Raw genomic sequence first — 18,835 nt, 5'->3', positions numbered from 1 at the left:
ACATGGAAATATATAGAAAAATTCTTTAAAAATCTTCTCAAGTATAGCAAAGCCATGATAAGTCATATTTATATGGAAGCATGCTCAGGTAGTGTGGATTCAAGTTTGTTCAAATCATGACCCCCGGGGGTAAGGCGGGGCCAAAATGGCAGACCAAAGTTTTCAAAGATATATATAGGAAAATTCTTTAAAAATCATTTTCTAAAAAATAGCAAATCCATGATTGATCATGGGACTACTTTTGGATTTAAACTTTCCAATAAAAAACCATTTTCTACTTTTTCATACCCTTAGTGCTCAGGTGAGCGATGTGGCCCATGGGCCTCTTGTTAGAATTCGTTATAACGAATTTAATTTGTTATAACAGATTAATGGAATTCGTTATAACGAATTTAATTTGTTATTACAGATTCATTGAATTCGTTATAACGAATTTAATTTGTTATTACAGATTTATTAAATTCGTTATAACGAATTTAATCTGTTATTACAGATTTGTTGAATTCGTTCTAACCAAATTCTTGAATTCGTTATAACGAATTCAAGAAATCTGTAATAACAGATTAAATTCGTTATAACGAATTCAATAAATCTGTAATAACAAATTAAATTCGTTGTAACGAATTCCATGAATCTGTTATAACAAATTAAATTCGTTATAACGAATTCAATAAATCTGTTATAACAAATTAAATTCGTTATAACGAATTCAAAAATATTTTTTGATAGGTCCTAAATGGGCTTCCGTAGATATGCACATGGATGCAATAATAACAATGTCAACCCGTGCACGCACGGGTCAAAGTTTAGTGATGAATTATGTCAATATAACAAACATTATTCAATCTCAAGAGTCCACAAAACAAAACAAAATAGGAGCAGATCAAACACAGACCTCTAAAACATCAGAGGTGGGATCAGGTGCCTTGGAGGGAGGATCATCCTCTTCCGACCCGTCACACTCGTCGTGTGCTCCCTGTAATGATCGAAAAATGACGGAAAAGCATGCTCTTATGTATCGAATCAACTGAGAGGTATAATTCTCAGATGTAGATGATAAGGGTATATTGCTGCAAAGTAAGGGTAGTTGACGATTGAAAAGTTAAAGCAATTAAGTTTATCAGAAGGCTTTGTTGTTAGATTGCCATTAACGTCTTTTTCTAGTAAATTATCCAAATATGAAACAGATGTGTCAGACTCTGTAGTATCTTTTATTTAACGTTCTTCGGGATGTTTCGTGTCGACATAAGAATGGAAACTAGAGATACTGTGAGCAATGAGGTCACTTTATAATACCCCCGCCTTCCATATGGTTAAAATGGTCATGTTTTGCAAGGTGACTTGAAATAAGTGTTAGATCAGAGAGACGGACGGACGGATATCCCGATCACTATATACCCTCCCACTTTTCAAGCGGAGGGTATAATTATCATTGTTAATTGACAATACGTCGTCGATATATCGAAAATTCTAGCTGAAGACCACAGTAAGTGTTTTCTTCTTACGTAAAAAGATTTTAAACAAATTCTTCAAGTGAATACAAAAATTGGCTTGCGCTTAAAACGGGGCACAATTAGTGCCCAGGGGACTACCGATAGATTGTTGGAAGACCTGCATGGTCTTCAAACACCACATAGATATTGTTTTTCTTTCTTTACATGAACCAAAAAAAAAAGAATTCTTTCATGATGTTGCCATATAACCTTGAATGATTTTACGGCATTCTGAAACATTAAAACATATTATAAATCTTGTGAATTTAGAGAGATATCACTCATACAGTGAACTTTGTGGCTCAAATGCGTATTAAAGCACTAGTTACAGAAAACATTGGCCTCACTATTTTAAAGAGGTTTTAGAGTATTATGCTTGAAAAGCGGGAGGGTATATAACACACTATATCCAAAATCTTACGTGAATTTCGCTTTGGGGTACCCATCTCTTATCCGCAGCTCCTCTCATACCACTGAATGATATTTGACGAAACTTTCACAGAATCTTTATTATGCACCTCCTATTTTACTTTTTGATCTGACACTTTGGGTTTCCCAAAACAAAACATGGACACACGCATTATATTCGTATAGGTGGCGGTTGTATCATTTAGTGAGCTCATTGCTCACAGTACCTCTAGTTTTTATATTACTAGTATCCTTTTTAAAACACTTTATGTATCCTTTTTTTCATAATTTACATCATATAAGCAGACCGATGTAGAAAGGAAGCAAAATAATCTTGTCAAGATGTACACATGTACCTATTAAATTCATCAACAACTTGGTAATTTGAAAAATACCTTCGGCTTTTCAACTTCGATATTCCTGCGAATAACTATGCAAAAAACTATGTCAAGTTGGTCTTTGAGTAAATAAAGGATCAAGTAGTTTTCGTGTAAATTTCTTAGTTTGTTTGTACTTATATGTGAATGGAAACAAGAAATACGAGAAAGCTGCACGCCAAACTTGTTTGTTCTCAAATTTAGATCGGTTTGAACTTAAAAAGGCTTTTATCCTCTTCATTATAGAGAGCAAAAGACAGTAATCAGTTTATGTTTAAAAATTCATGGGCTGCTTCTGTACTTTAAAGACCTCGATTTCTCGACATACCCGCGCTGATATCTGTTTTCACTTGAGGCCGTAAATAATGAATACAGATTCCGCACTCTCTCTTCTCTTATGTCTGTAAATGTGATTGAACTTCTTGCTTATGTCTTCCGGCGTATAACAGAGAAGTGAATGGCATCAGATGGCGTTCTTTAAAGACACCAGAAATCAATACTCTGCTCCTTTAAGGCGGGATGCCCCTATGATGGGCAGATAACTCTTACTTATTAAAGTTATTTTTCATCATGAATTCTTAATGAATACCTTTAAAGTGATCTCAAAGTTGAACTGCGTGATTTTGCCGAAATCGTCATTGGTATTATCAATAGAATCTTTATAGTAAATACGAAAGAGATTTTATTTATTTACCTCATTATTAAATGAAATGAATGCAAGAATGACATTATTCGCCGTATGAAACAAAATGAAGTTCAAAATAATTACCAGGAAAGACATTGTTCGGTATCTAATTTAAAAACATTTTTAGCTCACCTAAGCTTTTAGCTGACGTGAGCTTTTCTGATCATCCGTTGTCCGTCCGTATGTAAACTTTTCACATTTAAACTTCTCAAGAACCACGGGGCCAATTTTTAACATACTTTGAACTAAGTTTCCTTGGGTGATGGAGAGTTTAATTTGTTAAAATAAAGGGCCAAGTCCCCTCACAAGGGGAAATAATAAAGAAAAGACAAAAAAAGGGTGGGTCATTAAAAATGGGAGAGCCCAAAAAACTAAAACTTATGTGGAAGCATCCTGGGGTCATGTATATTCTAAATTTATCAAATCATGGCCCTTGGATATAGGGCGGGGCCACAACAGGGAATCCAAGTTTTACATTAAAAATATGTAAGAAAAATCTTTTAAAATCTTCTTCTCCCGGAGCCACCCGGTCAAAGAAGCTGAAACTTATGTGGAAGTATCCTTGGGTAGTATAGATTCTAAATTGTTAAAATCAAGACCCCCAGGGATACGGCGGGACCACGATAAGGAATCCACGTTTTACATTGAAATACATATATATAGGAACAATCTTTAAACTACTTCTCACGAACCACTGGGCCAGAAAAGCTGAAACTTATATTGAAGCATCTGAGGTACTGAAGATTCTAAATTGTTCAAATCATGATCCGGGGTTAGGGCGAGGCCACATTAGGCGTACAAAGCGGAAATCTGGTAAAGTACAGCATGGCCAAAGTTACTCAGGTGAGCGATGTGGCCCATTTGGCCTCTTGTTTAATGTAATATGTACCAGTTTGAGGTCATTTTTTAATTTGATGTCTGAAAGCTGAGAAAATTAAACAAATAAAAGTAATCAGAAAAGCACACCCTGTTGTTCAAGATTTCTGGATTTATTGGAATTTACTCACTATCTCAGAAGTCTTTAAGATGATTAAATTGAGGTCCAAAGTCCAATGTGCCATTCATCAACCGCTGCATAAGACAGTCCCGCAATATAAGATATTGGACATAGCGGTATCATTGTGCTGGTTTCATTTGTTTCAAACCAATGAGTGTAATAAAAGCTAATAACTGCAAAAGAAGACTCTGTGTTGAAATAGAACAAGTAATCCAGTTAACGACCACAGAATAAACTAGAGGGTCCATAGAGAACCTGACTGGGTCTTCTAACAAGCTATATAAATCCTCCAAGACGAGACACACCATTACTTTCGACCCTGTGTCTAACGTTAAATTAAGTCCAATATGATTAAGTTTGTCGCGGTATCGAGTTAACATATCATTTACTCCATTTTATTTCAATTGTTATTCTAGACATTGAACAAATTTTGCCACCGGAAGGAACTTACTAATACGTAAAACAATCATTATAGGCCAGATGTATTTAAGCCGTAGACCCACCTTCAGACTAAGGATGGGATAACTGAAAGAAAAAAAAACGTAATATTATTGAGTGTTAATCTACAAAAATTATTAATTGGAAGCATAGGCGTCGGAACCGGGGGGGCTAACAAGCTATATAAATCCCCCCCACCATTTTTTTCCAAATATATACTTAATATATAAATTTAAAATATCTTGGTAAGTTTTCCCCCCCCCCCCCCCCCCACTTTCCACAGATACGTCTTAGTATAGGTTATCAATGGGGAAAGTGGTGGTGTTGGAAGAAAATTTTGGTACTGGAGTTCGAACCTACCCCCCCCCCCCTTGCTTGTTAGGTTTTTTTTGAAGGTACAAGAAATTTCTTTTTACACTTAGCCCCCCCACTTTCAATTTGCTTCCGACACCAATGGGAAGTAATTCATAATTGTACTTTTTTTCAATTGCCTGCAATTGAAATTTTATTAACTATGAAATCAGTTTAACTTTGCAGTCAAAATCATGTCATTGTGTTCCTTTTATTATGTCTTTATAATAAAACGAAAGATTTATTAAAAATGTGAGAATTGTTAGGATATGACAAACTCAACTGTAAATGTAACGCAAGTAAAGATTGCAAAATAAAAGTGCCGGAAAAACAAAGGTTGTAGTTACGTTGCATATCTAGGTCTCGCAAATTTTATTTTTATAGGATGAACTTTTAAACAACATTGAATTGGAGCTTGAAGTTTGAAGAGCTTGAAGAAATGACTATGTTATCTTAATCTTTTTGGGGGGAAATTCATGTTTTGGTACTTGAGACCAGGTCATTTCTACAACCCTCATGCGCACGCGTAGGACAAGGAGGAGGATGTTTTCGTCCTAGCTCAGAAAAAAAAAATTCTTTATTAGATATTTAATGGTTCCGAAACTTAAAATTTTCTGACATCTAATACTTTCAAGAATTAAATCTTTGAACGGTCATGCAAACATTCTATTTTTGTCAATTTTCTTGCTTGCGCATCACATTGTCACCTTAGCATTATACATGTATGTGCTATCTATCTGACATTTCTAATTCATACATATATATATATATATATATATATATATATATATATATGCATATATATATATATAGTATATATATATATATTGTGTGTGTGTGTGTGTGTGGGGGGGGGGGATATATATATATATATATATATATATATATATATATATATTCCAGTCGAGTTGCTTTGCATTGTCAGTACGGAGGTATTCTGTTCAATCATTTCTCTTCTGCAAAAAGGCATCGTCATGAGCTCGCTGCGCTAAAAATAATCCATGCAGAAAATCTGCCTTTTAAAGAAAATATTGCCGCCATGCGAATTATCACAATATACAATTTTTTTTCTATATGAATAATTATAGACAATAATTATCAAAAAAAGAATAATCTTAAAGGAAAATTAAATTTAATGTTTTGTTAAGTATTGGTTAAGACATTTAAGGATTTTTAAAATATCTTTACTCGTACTCTGCACTAGTGAAGCCATAAATACCCTGCCCGACTCGTAAAAAAATCCATATTCAAAATATTGAACAGTTGCATTTATTACATGTATTCCATAAATTCTTTCAAGTAAACAAAATTAAGCAGAAAATATTCAGTGGATGTAAACATTAAATACTTTGTATAATGTACATGTAACACATGTGCACAAAACCAGGTTGTAATCTGATACATGCAATGAAGTAAAAAAAAAAAATTATAAATGTAAATTTTAACATATATTTTATAAAATCTCAAGACTTTGATCCCAAATATATTAAATTATCAACATAGATCAAATTAACAAGCAAGGAACTCAACGATTTGAAAACATGCAGCAGTTTCATCCTATTATACCTATTTATCGATTATATATATAGACTCAAGGAAATTGTGAATACTTCCAAACATTATATGGCTAATCCAATAAGCAAATGCATTTTATTTGGAAGAAAAAGTATTTATCAAAATTTGGGACTTCCTGGCCTTTGAAATCTATGCTTTAATCAAGGGTGGTAAGATGATGGTGTAATTGTACAGTAGCCCCATTAACTCCTTTTAGTTCCAGCAAAGTTTGATTCTTACTCTTTTGTTTCTAACATCAATCATTCCGGAGTCGAGCAATAATTTGTCGTCCTTCCACACAAATACAATAATTACCATCATTTCCTGGCAAATCGAATTCATCAATTTCTATTTACATTCACTGCTGAAATCTACTTTAGATAATGTCGTGATTTTTGAAGGATAGTTCCTTTAACGTTTAGGTGAATTTACGATTGGCTGGAATGGACTTAAGGACTGCATGCCACAGACCACTATAAATGTCCTTGTTTTTTATGTTCTCAGGAAATAATGTCTCGAGACGTTTTTGGCTTGTACTCATACATTGATAAATATCTTTAAATCGTATATTTCATGCATGTTTGAATTATATGATATATACAATATCAGGACATGCCATAATATGCTTTGGAAAGATTAAATAAACGGGAAATTTGAGCTTGAATGAGAGTGATATGTCCTGTAAGTTTCTTCAAACTGTTTCCTTTACAACTTTTCCCCTCCGTAATCTATGACGTAGGTATTGTAGAAATAGTGCCAGTTTTTGCAATGCCTTGTGAAACAGAACTAATAGTTTACGTACCAGATTAAGTAATGTCGATGTAACGTCACAAACATCGTTAAAGAGTCGTAAATCTGTTTAAGAGCTGCAATTAAAGTCAATGAATTGGTGCCGCTTCCACATATATCACATAGATGTTTAAGATTCGGAGGCATAGTATTGCATACATTCATTAAAATAGGATTAACAGCTCAAAATATGAGCGGAAAAAAAACAGTATTGTTTCGTGGTAAAAGGTTGAAAATCAACATGGAAGTCTTTCTTTTAAAATTAGGTATTTACCTCGAAAAGTTTGACAATTGAATATTTATTTTCTATTGATTAACATTGAACTTTATGTTTCTCTTATAATAAACTGAAATAGTCCTTAACCACCTTGCACAGATCTCTGATCTTCATGGACTCAAAGGTAGTTTGCGATCAGGATTCCTCCAAAAAGCATTTAATGTTAAGTTAATTGAGAGCCTGTTTTGCAATAGGGTTGTTTGCATAATGCAATCGATGCTCGTGTAATCTTTATGCAACCGGTAACCAGTTTAAGGAAGTATGTGAGTAAGCAATTTTTTCGATAACATTAAAACAAAAACAAAAAAATCTCCCTCCATAGGTAGTATGATTTGTAATGTTTCGTTTCCTTCGTGGCATATCAATGCAAACTGCACCATTATCTAACATGACAGAAATTAAGTAACGACACATTTAACTTCAAAAAAGTATTTTAAAAAATACTAATGTCATGCAATTACATAATTGCATACAAATTTACCGAAAACGAGTATTTTTGCCTGGTAGAAAACTTCTTATCGATACCCTATTAGGTAAGCAACAAAAAGAAAACAAAATCAGAAAATTTGTTTTTGCAAACAATAGCAGATGTCACCCGCGCTGGCCTTCCCCTGTGTTTACATCTTGGCACCTGATCCCACCTTTTGGAATTTCCGGGGTCCGTGTTTTATGCCTTGTTCACAGATTTGTATTGATTATTTCAGATCGATCACGGTTCATTATAAATCGTCACATTTTACAATTATGAAAACGACGGCCATTTTGAATGTTGCATTCAGAACTACACTGTGTGTTCATAATAATTGTTTATACTCATTAAGATTGCCCAATTCATCTTTGTTGAATTCGTTATAACGAATTTAATCTGTAATAACAAATTTATTGTATTTGTTATAACCTGGAAATACTGCTAAATAATGTTAAACAAGAACCATTAAACCATAAATTAAACCTTTTTAGAGGAAATTAATTTTAAAAAAAATGAATATAAAAGTAGAGTGATTGATATTCATCCTTTTGGAATCAAACTAGAGAGCTGTATTAGTTTTTACATTATTGAACAGTATGAAACAAGCAAATCTGCAGTTTACCTGTACTCATTGTCACCTAAACATTCAACCTTTTTGACATCAGAAAAAATAGCAAGTCATTTGGAATTAAAAGACCAATTTAATTCATTAATTGTCTTTTTGCTTTCCAACTTTTCGTCGCCTAAAAGAATGATGTTAATTTTCGCACTGAAACAGCAAAAATAGTTGATAAGGTATGCTTGAGTTAAATTTTTCTATAGCGAAATGTACAACTTTTTAAAAGAAGAAAAATAGTGAAAATAGAATATATTGACTATGCTGAAGTTTTTTTTATTTGACCTTTTAATTATATATAAAATAGAGTGAAAATGACGAAAAATAGAGCTGATCTTTCAAATTTTTATACAATATATAGTCCTCTTCGTCAACGACCGTCGCAAACCACGGCCTAAATGTTCGATCCTCTCCCATTCTGGTGGACTCCAAACCGTGGCTTGAGATGATGCAACGACTGATACGGTTTCTGTTTATAAATAATTTCTAAACATAAGTAAACTGTAAGCTGTCTTTGCCTTTAGATTACCCTCGGTATGATACAAACTGATTCTTTAATAAATTCCCTTTCAGATTAACACATATTTTTGCACCTAATTTCTATGGTCACACAAATATAAGATTCTTTAAATACGATATATTAAAATTTTCACACAAATCACACTTTTTTTTAAGGCAAGGGCAGCCTTCTGGGAAATTCTTAAAAATCTTAGAAAATTGTGTTCTGGTAAATATCATATATAATTACATGTGAATTAAAACGAAACCATTCAATTTCAATGGCTGATCACAAACACTGGGGTGTCCAGTAAGATGAGCTGAATGTACTTTCACAATGTTTATAAGAACTTTCAGTGGTTGTAGTTGTTCCCTTTTAATAGCTTGATTTGATTTTCAAAAGTGCAATAAAGAAGGATTATATGTAAATCTGCCATTGGCATCTTCCGGAAAGTATATTACTCAGACAGAAGAAACTGAAATCTATCAATACAATGTGACCATCATTATTTGTCATTTTGTCAATATGACATCCTTTTAAAGTGTGATATTTATTTATATGACATATTGATGTATATATATTTATATGGCATTATTGACATACAGTAACTAACTATACAGAAAAGTTTGTACATTATGCAGTGCAATCATAATCATTATTCATGAAAGAACTTTATGCGGTATTAACCAATATTTGCCCCCCAAATCAAACTTTGATGGAGTAATATTTAATTAAGTCCTTAAACAGGGGAGTATATGCTGACTTCAAAGCACTGAATTATTTCATAAGTAATGACGTCATATGTACGTAATGACGCCACAAATATGACGTAAATTTCAGTTTTTTATGAATTATACAGAAAAATGTACATATTTCGTCGATATTTTAAATAAAAATCACCGAGCGCATGTGTGTTCAGGATAAATATTTTGATATAATGTGTAGAATCATAATATCAATGAAATATGTCAATATTGTTCCTGAACACACATGCGCTCTATAAATTCTAAAGCTAAAATTGTGGAAATTTTGTCCATTTTGTCCTCTTTCTGAAAAAGGATATAAAATCAGACTAGTTTGTGACGTCATAAAAACAAAAATTGTGAATACACTGCTTTGGAACTATAATATTTTCTGTTAATTTATATTTCTCGTACAATTTATTGAATTCAGCACATTTCAGAAAGTTTTCAAAATTTGACTTTTGTGGGGGCAAACATATGCAATATACCGCATATAGTTCTTTGCAACAAGATTTAGTTGATACATTTCGTTGTCTGCGAAATTAAATCTAAAATGGCAATAAATATTGCTTTTCACTGTAAATTGTCCTGCTAATCAAGTAATCATAGACATATTTGACAGATTTTTTTCAATATTCGAGGATAAACTTCTAAATATTTTCATCCTCTTTTCCTAAACCAGTGAACGTATTTTTCAACATTCAATCAATCTTTGCAAATGTCTCTTCCCTGAGTATTTAGCAAGGTGCTCTAGTTATAATGAGAAAGGACATTTGTTTACCGTAGGTTTCTGTCATATATTTTTTTCTATAGGTCGTGCATTTATTCTCTGGCCCTTTGGCCATCTATCTGGGGTTTTTTGTGTGTCCATATGTTTTATATTCATTTACGTTTAATTATACTGTACTTTCCTTTCTTTCATTTATCAAGAGAAGTCACTTGCAGATAAAGTGATTTCCAACAATTTCATCTATATTTAGTTATATTATAGACTTTGAAAGATAAATATATTATCCCGTGAAATTATAAGATTACGCATCCTGTGGGTTTTTTTTCTCCAACCAATCAATGGATGCATTGCATATTTCTTAATTGAAAAGTCCCTTAATTAGACAATATCTATAATTGTTTTTTGCTGTAAAACTTTTATTAACACTTATTATGAAATAGAACTCAAATTTATTTTTATCACGTTATTGAAAAAAAAGATAACTACATAATAAAACAAAGGACATTAATATATTTAGGAGAACCTAGAATTCTCACGCTAGTTACTTAGTCATTGTTCCTTAATGCCGTGTTTATTGAGTTAATTTTTTCTTGTTGTGTAATTAACGCACTCCATGGTTTATTTCCCCGTCAGTAATGACTTTTATTGGAGATGGAATCTTTCTTTTCTCGGGTACAGAATCGTAAAGAGACATTACTCGGTCAATATCGTTTCGTCTTGTTTTATCAAGTGAAGTAAACATCTTACACGGGTTTATTGGATGGCAAAAATCTATTCTGCAGATGTACTCCGGAGAACAGATTCCTATCTCCCTGATTCTTATTTTTCTGACAGCTTACAAATGTAGCGTGCCGAAGAATATGGTGTATCGTTACGATACGTAATTTGTACCAATTTGGAAGAAAAATTCTTCCATTTTTCGGACCATTCCACAATCCTCTGGCACGCGAAGTAACTGCTAGATTATACCTGTATTTAGCTTAATTACACACAATCATATAGGAATTATTACAAATTTATATGACATTTCGTTTAATGACCTCATTAGGGACCAAATCAGATACCCCGTCTTTCCAAATCGACGACATTGCGTAATAAAGCCAAGGAATTAACAGAGGTATAAATACGAATTTCCTTATAAAATACATTAACTTTATAAAGCATCACTTGGGAGCATCTTGTTCTAAAATTAACAGAAAATATTACTGTAAGTATTCATTCCTTTCTTTAAATTTTCCTCCCCCTCCAAACAAAATATCGAGGCACTGCGTGGGGGATTTTCTTTCTGGAGCTCCTTTGACGTCTGAGGTGATGGGTTTACTTTAAAACATTTTTTGAATTGCGCCAATCAATTAGAATGTTTGCATTTTGCCTAATCTCAAGTGTTATCTAATTTGTAATGAGTTACGAAGACGGGAGAAGATTAAGCATTTATAAATAACCCAAAACTAATTAAACTTGGCAGCAGGGCAACATTAAGTGGCAATAGAACCCGTAATGAAAATATGATAAGGGTAATTTCCTACCGTCATGATTTCTATTACAAAATAACTACTAAATCCTTCGGTAGAATTCTATGGAATAAAGATTTATAGATAAAAGGTAACACTATCTGTTTAACAAATTATTGGTATTTTTTGGGATGTTTTCTGAGAACAGTAGTTATAGGTTTTAGAATTGATGGTACAGACATGTAGGTTAAGGAATGACTACAGGGTGAAATAAACCATCTTTCTAGAGTTGTTTCAGGTGGGTCTATTGAAGCATCTGAAACTAGAAAATATGTTCCTCCGATGGGCATAATCAGTCTGTATCATTTTTGAAAATAAAATATTTAATAAAAGCAGCCGTTAATTCCATGGTCTTTTTATTATTTAATTTATATGTTTGTTATATTGCCATGTTGAAGTTTCTGTAAAACAAAAATTGCAGAATCTCACATGCGTTGTTATAATAAATCCAGTCGAGAAAATATCGGAACATTCTATTTTAACTTTTTAACCCTCTTTAAATAATTTTGTCGATCTTTCACTTTCTCAACCACATAACAATGTTATCAATATAAACAGTTTGTATCGTAATTATATGTAATAAAAATTAAAATGTCTTTTTAATATAGCTTCTCTTATTTCATTGATTTTCTTATTTAAATTTTAATATTTATTCGTTTAGAATGGGAAAAAAATTATTTGATGATTGACATGCCCTGGATAAACGTGGAATGCATGTGTATATAATATAATTCAGATGAACGTACACGGATAACCTAATTGTTGTATTATTTGAAATTTACCACCCACGTAGGCTGGCACGTGGCACCTTATTTTTCTTATATCTAATGGCTCGTATTATACTTAGTTCTCAAAGACGTGACTCTTTGAATTAATGACACAGCAAAGGAAATGAGGTGTAAGTAATATCTGAGTAAGTGATCCTATTTTTGGAATTAACACGGTGTCAAGTTGTAAGTTTTACATTTTCTGCCACCCGGTAATTTACAACGAAACAACAGGATGAAATTGAAACTTTTTAGTCAAACTGAATTGTCACTGAAACGTCTGCATGGGAGGCTGACTGAACGGCACATGTCTACCATTCAGTCACTTTCAACCTCTCAGTTAACTGAATGGCACAGTTTCGTTCTGTGTAAATGGTTATGTTATTTTTTAAGGAATTTTAGTCTATTTTTCAAAATGTAAAATTCTATTTAAAATAAAATATGTCATAAATTAAGCACCTATAAGAAAATCTTTACTTATAGGCCGACATATTTCGGACTACATTGAAGAAGAAAAAAGAAACATGTCACCCTGTTAGAACTAAAGACAAAACACATAGAATTATATAGAGATTTTAAATTTTATTATATGGAAATATTTTTTCATGTAATACATTTAAAGTGCTCATTCAAATAAGGAAAAAATTCAATGAATCAAAAAAGTACCTTTGTTAAGGAATAATTATTATTAACATAAAAATTTATCTGTAGAGAGGTTATATAATTTTGACGATCATTTGGTACAAAAACAGATATATTTAAGCTAAAAAATATCATTTTATAGTGTTAAGTCACAAAAGAAAGAAAATCTTGGTAGAATCCAATTTAATCACAACTCTTACGATAATGTACATGAACATAACTATACATTGACGTCTTGGCATTGTTAAATAACATGCCAGTGTCCTTACTGACATATTTCATTTCATCAAATAAAATCTGCAAAATGACTATTTCAGTCACGTTGCAGATTATATTTGATAAATGAAATATGTAAGTGTTATTCCCTCACTTATCTATATTTCATATGATCACTGAAATGCAAACAAGATTTATCTTTCGTGATCTGAAACATACTGCATTTTTTCTCCTTATCAGAAACAAGCAGCAAGGTTTCCACATGACATTGCGTCCATTATTTTAAGGAAAGCAAATCACGTACATTTCATAGTCGTTCAGGTGTGAAATCGATGCGCTCTTACAGTATCCCCAGCAATAAGGCAAAATGAGAGAAAGCTTTTCCATTTTGCATGATCTAGTCCTGTAAATTTGTAAGGGCTTTAATCTTTAGTTATGGAATTTGTAATCCTATCACGTGTGAATAAAAGGCAACATTTCCGCAGGTGACACAGATAACTAAGTAAAAAATTATGTTCTTCTTCATATGTGATATCGTAATCTTCCTTATTGAAATGTTCAATGGAATAACAGCTTATCAGGCCTGTATCTTTATTATCCATCTATAACTTATGCCTTGAATGTTATATAAAATATTTTTCACATTGATATTTACGAGGAGGTAAGTTTGTATTTTGTTTAAAGAAAAAATATAATACAAAAGAACGATTCGAAAAGGAAAATATGATGTTCTATTACTTTGATAATTGATTGCTAAAGAAATTAATGCTCTTTCTTTTTAATTCGAAAATTAAGAATTGGATTGAAAATATTTTACATGGAAAGTGACTACCGATATCAAAGGACAAATAAAAATCAATCAATATTTTTTTTCTTAGTATGTTATTCAATACTAGCTATTCATGGCTTTGCCGTCAGATGTTCCCAACACATTAAGATAATCTCCATGATATGAAAATAAAATTTCGCGGTCTGTGAACGTTGTCGTTAATTATACGATGTTGCATTCACTTCCGTTTAATGTAAGTCCATTACAATATTCAACCTATATTTTTACGCTATGTAATGTGTTTAATGTTGATTACATTAAGTAAGATTAATTGAAACTTCAATGCAATGGAATCCAATTTCGCATCTGTTTAAAAGCACATTGAATAGTGTGAATTGTCATCTGTTTTTATTCCTGATAATTGCGCATCTTGAAAACTTCAGAGTGTATTCAGAGTGGTAAAGAGCGTATTATACCAGACTTTGAAGAATGCAGATATATAGAAATAACAAGAAAACAAGAAATACACACACATAAATTAGAAAATATATATTTTAAAATAAATTTACTTTCCAGCAAAGCTCTTCAATTAGTGCAATGGGTAAATTCTTGCATCAAGAACTACATTTGTGAATTTTAAGTTAACGAACAGTGATCTATCTGAAGAAAAAGCCTGGTACAAGCAACATTTATACTTCGTACATCTACATGATCTGTAAAAATAAATATCATATGTCTGTGAGATTCCGTTGATCTGTTGGTTTGAATGATACTTCATGCAAGTACATTAACTTCTAGAAAGCATGAATTTCTCAATTCTAGCGGCAAAATTTAGTTTATCTATAGAACTTAAAACTTTAAATCTGTTTTACATACATTTAAGGGTAGAATTTTAATAAATGTATTTGTACTGTTTTGTAGAGTTTGTGGTATTTGAAGAATAAGAAAACTGACCACGCCAAATAAGGTAAGTACCTGTAATCGACTAATTGTACTGAACTTTAACATCGACAATTGATATTTCATGTATAGTACTTTGAAGATGAGAAAGTGACCACGCCAGATAAGGTGAGTTTCATATAATGCACATACTAGAATTGGACTTTAACATCGACAATTCGATATTTCATGTACAGTATTTTTATGAACATTACTTGAAACTGAGTGGCCATGAGGCGACATATGGATTGAGAAAAAAAAAATATAATGGTATTGTCGGAGACCAGCAGGTTTATATAATAATATAAACTTTATCTTATTCAGTAATTTTCATTCGTAAAAACGGATCTTTGGATGATTAATTTCCAGATCTTTTTTAATCTAACTTCTACACATTATTGATATAAAAAAATATATGAGATTTTTTAAATGTATTTCTTCCCATTTCATGCAGTTCAAATGTTAAGGGTGAAATATTGATTCTACTCTTTAAAGTTCGTTTATATTTAGCAACTTTGATCATTGTAATTCGCAAAGCCAGAAATCATGTTAAACTTCGAATGTCTTCCATCAGTTTTGATCGAAAGCAGCGAGTCCAAAATATGAGTTCATCGACGAAAATGTCGGTGAACCTTTCAAATTTTCTTCATTAAAAAGAAAAATCTATTTGAAATCTATCTTAAATGATTTCTCAGGAGAAACCTTTTTACCTGCTTAAAATCTTTGGCTTCCTCATAATAATTATTGCCACATAAACTTGATATTATATAAAATTTGTTTGACACTTTTACATTCCTTCTGTGATACGACAATGACAAATCTTTTCGGTGCAGTTTTTTCGCTATTATTGCGTAGTTACTCTCACTAAATGGATTAACAAATAATATTTATTTATATAGAATATTGAAGAAAACCAGATACAATTTACGTTTGAACTTTTGAAGTTTAATACACGTAAACCCTGATATATATAATTATATTTATCCATATTCAAATGGATTCTCATTGGAAAAATGAATTTTGTATAACACTCTGGATGACTTGTAGGTAAAAACACCACACAAAGCACATTGACCTTAAAAGTAACACTTTCAATAGAAGTCTGACAAGAGGCCCAGGGGCCACATAGCTCACCTGAGCACTGTGGTAACGAAAAAAGTTTAGAATCGGAAAGGTTAAATGCATATGTGGTCCCAACCTACCCCTACGAGGGGAGGGGGGGTATGATTTTGACAAAATCGAATCTACATAACTAAGGATGCTTACATATTTTTGACTAACAAAAAAAAAATTCTCTACAAAACTTTCATCGTGGCTTTGCCTTACCCCTGAGGGTCATAATTTGAACAAATTTGAATCTACACAAACTGAGGATGCTTCCATATAAATTTGACTAATCATTGCTTTGCTGTTCTTGACAAGAGGATTTTAAAGATTTTTCTCTAATTTCTATGTAAAAATATGATTGTCCTACCCTGCGGGTCATGATTGAACTAACTTGAATCTACACCACCTGAGATGTAGCCATATAAAAATCACCAATCATACGAGGGCTGTTCAATAAATAATGTCCTCGGTGCTCAGAAAGAATCAAAAGACACTTTTCAATGATTTAGTCTTCATGATTTTACTTATTAATCTCTTTTAAGCAAAATACATCTCCGTAACATTTTTGATCCAATTTCTGATTGTTTTTAGAACTCATTTTTGGGTATGTCCCTTAGTATACTGGAAAATGACAGATCCAATGATTTCCCGTACTTGTTTCTTCCTTCTGAAAGGTGTTTTTTTCAAGTTTGGAAATAGAAACAAGTCAAAAGGTCAAAGATCTGGCGAATATTGTTAATGTGAAAAAACATTAACTTTCTGTTCATCCCGAAAACCCCTTTACTCTTCAGGGCATGCGGGTTTGGACGCTGTCATTAAGAAATTCAATGTACAATGTAGTGGATTCCTGATTCTGGGTCCTTCCTCTAATAAACCCTTCGATTTTTTTGCAAGAAAATCGCTTTCTAGACTCCCCCAGAAATTAAACTGTCTCTCCGAATACGAATTTGAACAACAATACCACTAATTTTTAAGAAAATTACTTATAAATCTGTCTTTGTGCTCTTGCATACCTGTGCTCTCGTCAGACATTCGCCGTTTTTATCAAGTACATCTTATGGTAAATTTTGTTTTTAGGGTTTTAAGCAATAGATTCATGTTCCAATATCTGTTTGAAAATAAAACAAACGTGGATAACTACAATTACTGATATTTTAAAATAATTGTTAAGAATTTCGTATACGCTGTCATTTTCACTCATTTTTCAAAATATAGGGTGACCTTTGAGTACCAAGCTTTTTTACCGTCAAACGTTTTTTTTAAAACTGTGTAAACTACTCCCAATATGATGTCTATCTAATTTGCTATGTGTCTTAAAGTCAATCATACATCATCAAATATTATTTGTTGAAATTTGGCGAACAGTACATAAGTTGTTATAATTTTTGTCGGCAAGGACGGTACCCATTTTTGATGCCAATTATATAATTTTTTATCATTGAAATCCACCTGCTCTTTTGTCTATAAACAGGCATTGGTTGCTGTAAATGTCACATATTTCAGTGAATATTTCTTTGGGATTTTTAACAAGTTTTACGGCAGCTTTAATGAAGCATTTATTTTCACTCTAGTTTACTGATTCTTTACCATTCATTTATAATGCAGTGTCTCGAAAAGCCCTTGTTTCCCAGCTTCTCACGATGAAACTATGTGATGAAAAGTGGTCACATAAACTGTTATAAATTCATGGAAGATTCAATAATGAGAGAAAGTCATGTTTAATGTCATATGATATCCGTAATGTATATCATATAGTTCAGGACATTATTTATTGAACAGCCCACGTAGCTTTGCTGTTGTTGAGAAGATTTTTGAAAATATTTCGTAAATACATGTACTCCTATTTTAAATTTTGATCGTCCATTTTGGCCCTGTCCTACCCCTGGGGATCATGATTAAAAAAAAAAAAACAACTTGAATCTACACCGCCTGAACATGATTTCAAATAAATATGAGTAATCATCGCTTTGCTTTTCTTGAGAAGATTTTTTCTGTGTATTCCTGTGTAAAACATCGTCCATATTGGCCCCGTCCGATAGTACCCCGGGGTCATGTTTTGAACAATCTTGAATCTATTCTATCTGAAACTGATTCCACGTGAGTTTTATGTTTCCTGTCCAATTGCTTCTGAAGAAGATGTCAATAAGATTTCGCTATTATAGAAATTATGTACCCCTTAGAGGAGGGCGTGACCCTTCATTTAAAGAAACTTTAATCCCCTTTCTTTACTCCTCATTAAGATATTAACAGTAGTAGTGGCCTTCTCCTCGACATTTAGATTTATTTACGACGTATTTTCAATTAACAATGATAATTTCCATTCTTATGTCGACACGATATATCCTGGTGAGCTTGAGATAAAAGATGCCATAGAGTCTGACACATCTCTTTCATACTTGGAAATTATACTTGAAAAAGACGTTAATGGTGATCTAACAACCAAGCTCTATGATAAACG

At 32.3% G+C, this 18,835-nt stretch overlaps 1 protein-coding gene across 3 annotated transcripts in view; it reads left to right on the top strand.

Moving 5' to 3' along the window:
- Window positions 1-18,835, top strand: part of LOC134263053 (allatostatin-A receptor-like) — a 72,134-nt gene that overhangs the window by 10,094 nt on the left and 43,205 nt on the right. For 2 of the 3 annotated variants that reach the window (XM_062745372.1, XM_062745386.1), the window contains exon 2: window positions 15,253-15,298. The gene's annotated coding sequence lies outside the window, so the exon portion shown is untranslated. Of the gene's footprint in view, window positions 1-13,711; window positions 14,048-15,252; window positions 15,299-18,835 lie in introns of those variants that run through there. The other variant, XM_062745379.1, reaches the window with a different exon arrangement.

Source organism: Saccostrea cucullata, unplaced genomic scaffold (assembly GCF_032062105.1).
Source record: "Saccostrea cucullata isolate Sc308-1 unplaced genomic scaffold, CSIRO_AGI_Scuc_v1 ctg1717, whole genome shotgun sequence".
NCBI classification, from domain to species: Eukaryota; Metazoa; Mollusca; class Bivalvia; order Ostreida; family Ostreidae; genus Saccostrea; species Saccostrea cuccullata.
Note: the sequence above shows the minus strand (reverse complement) of the source record. Positions and strands in the feature narration are given on the sequence as shown.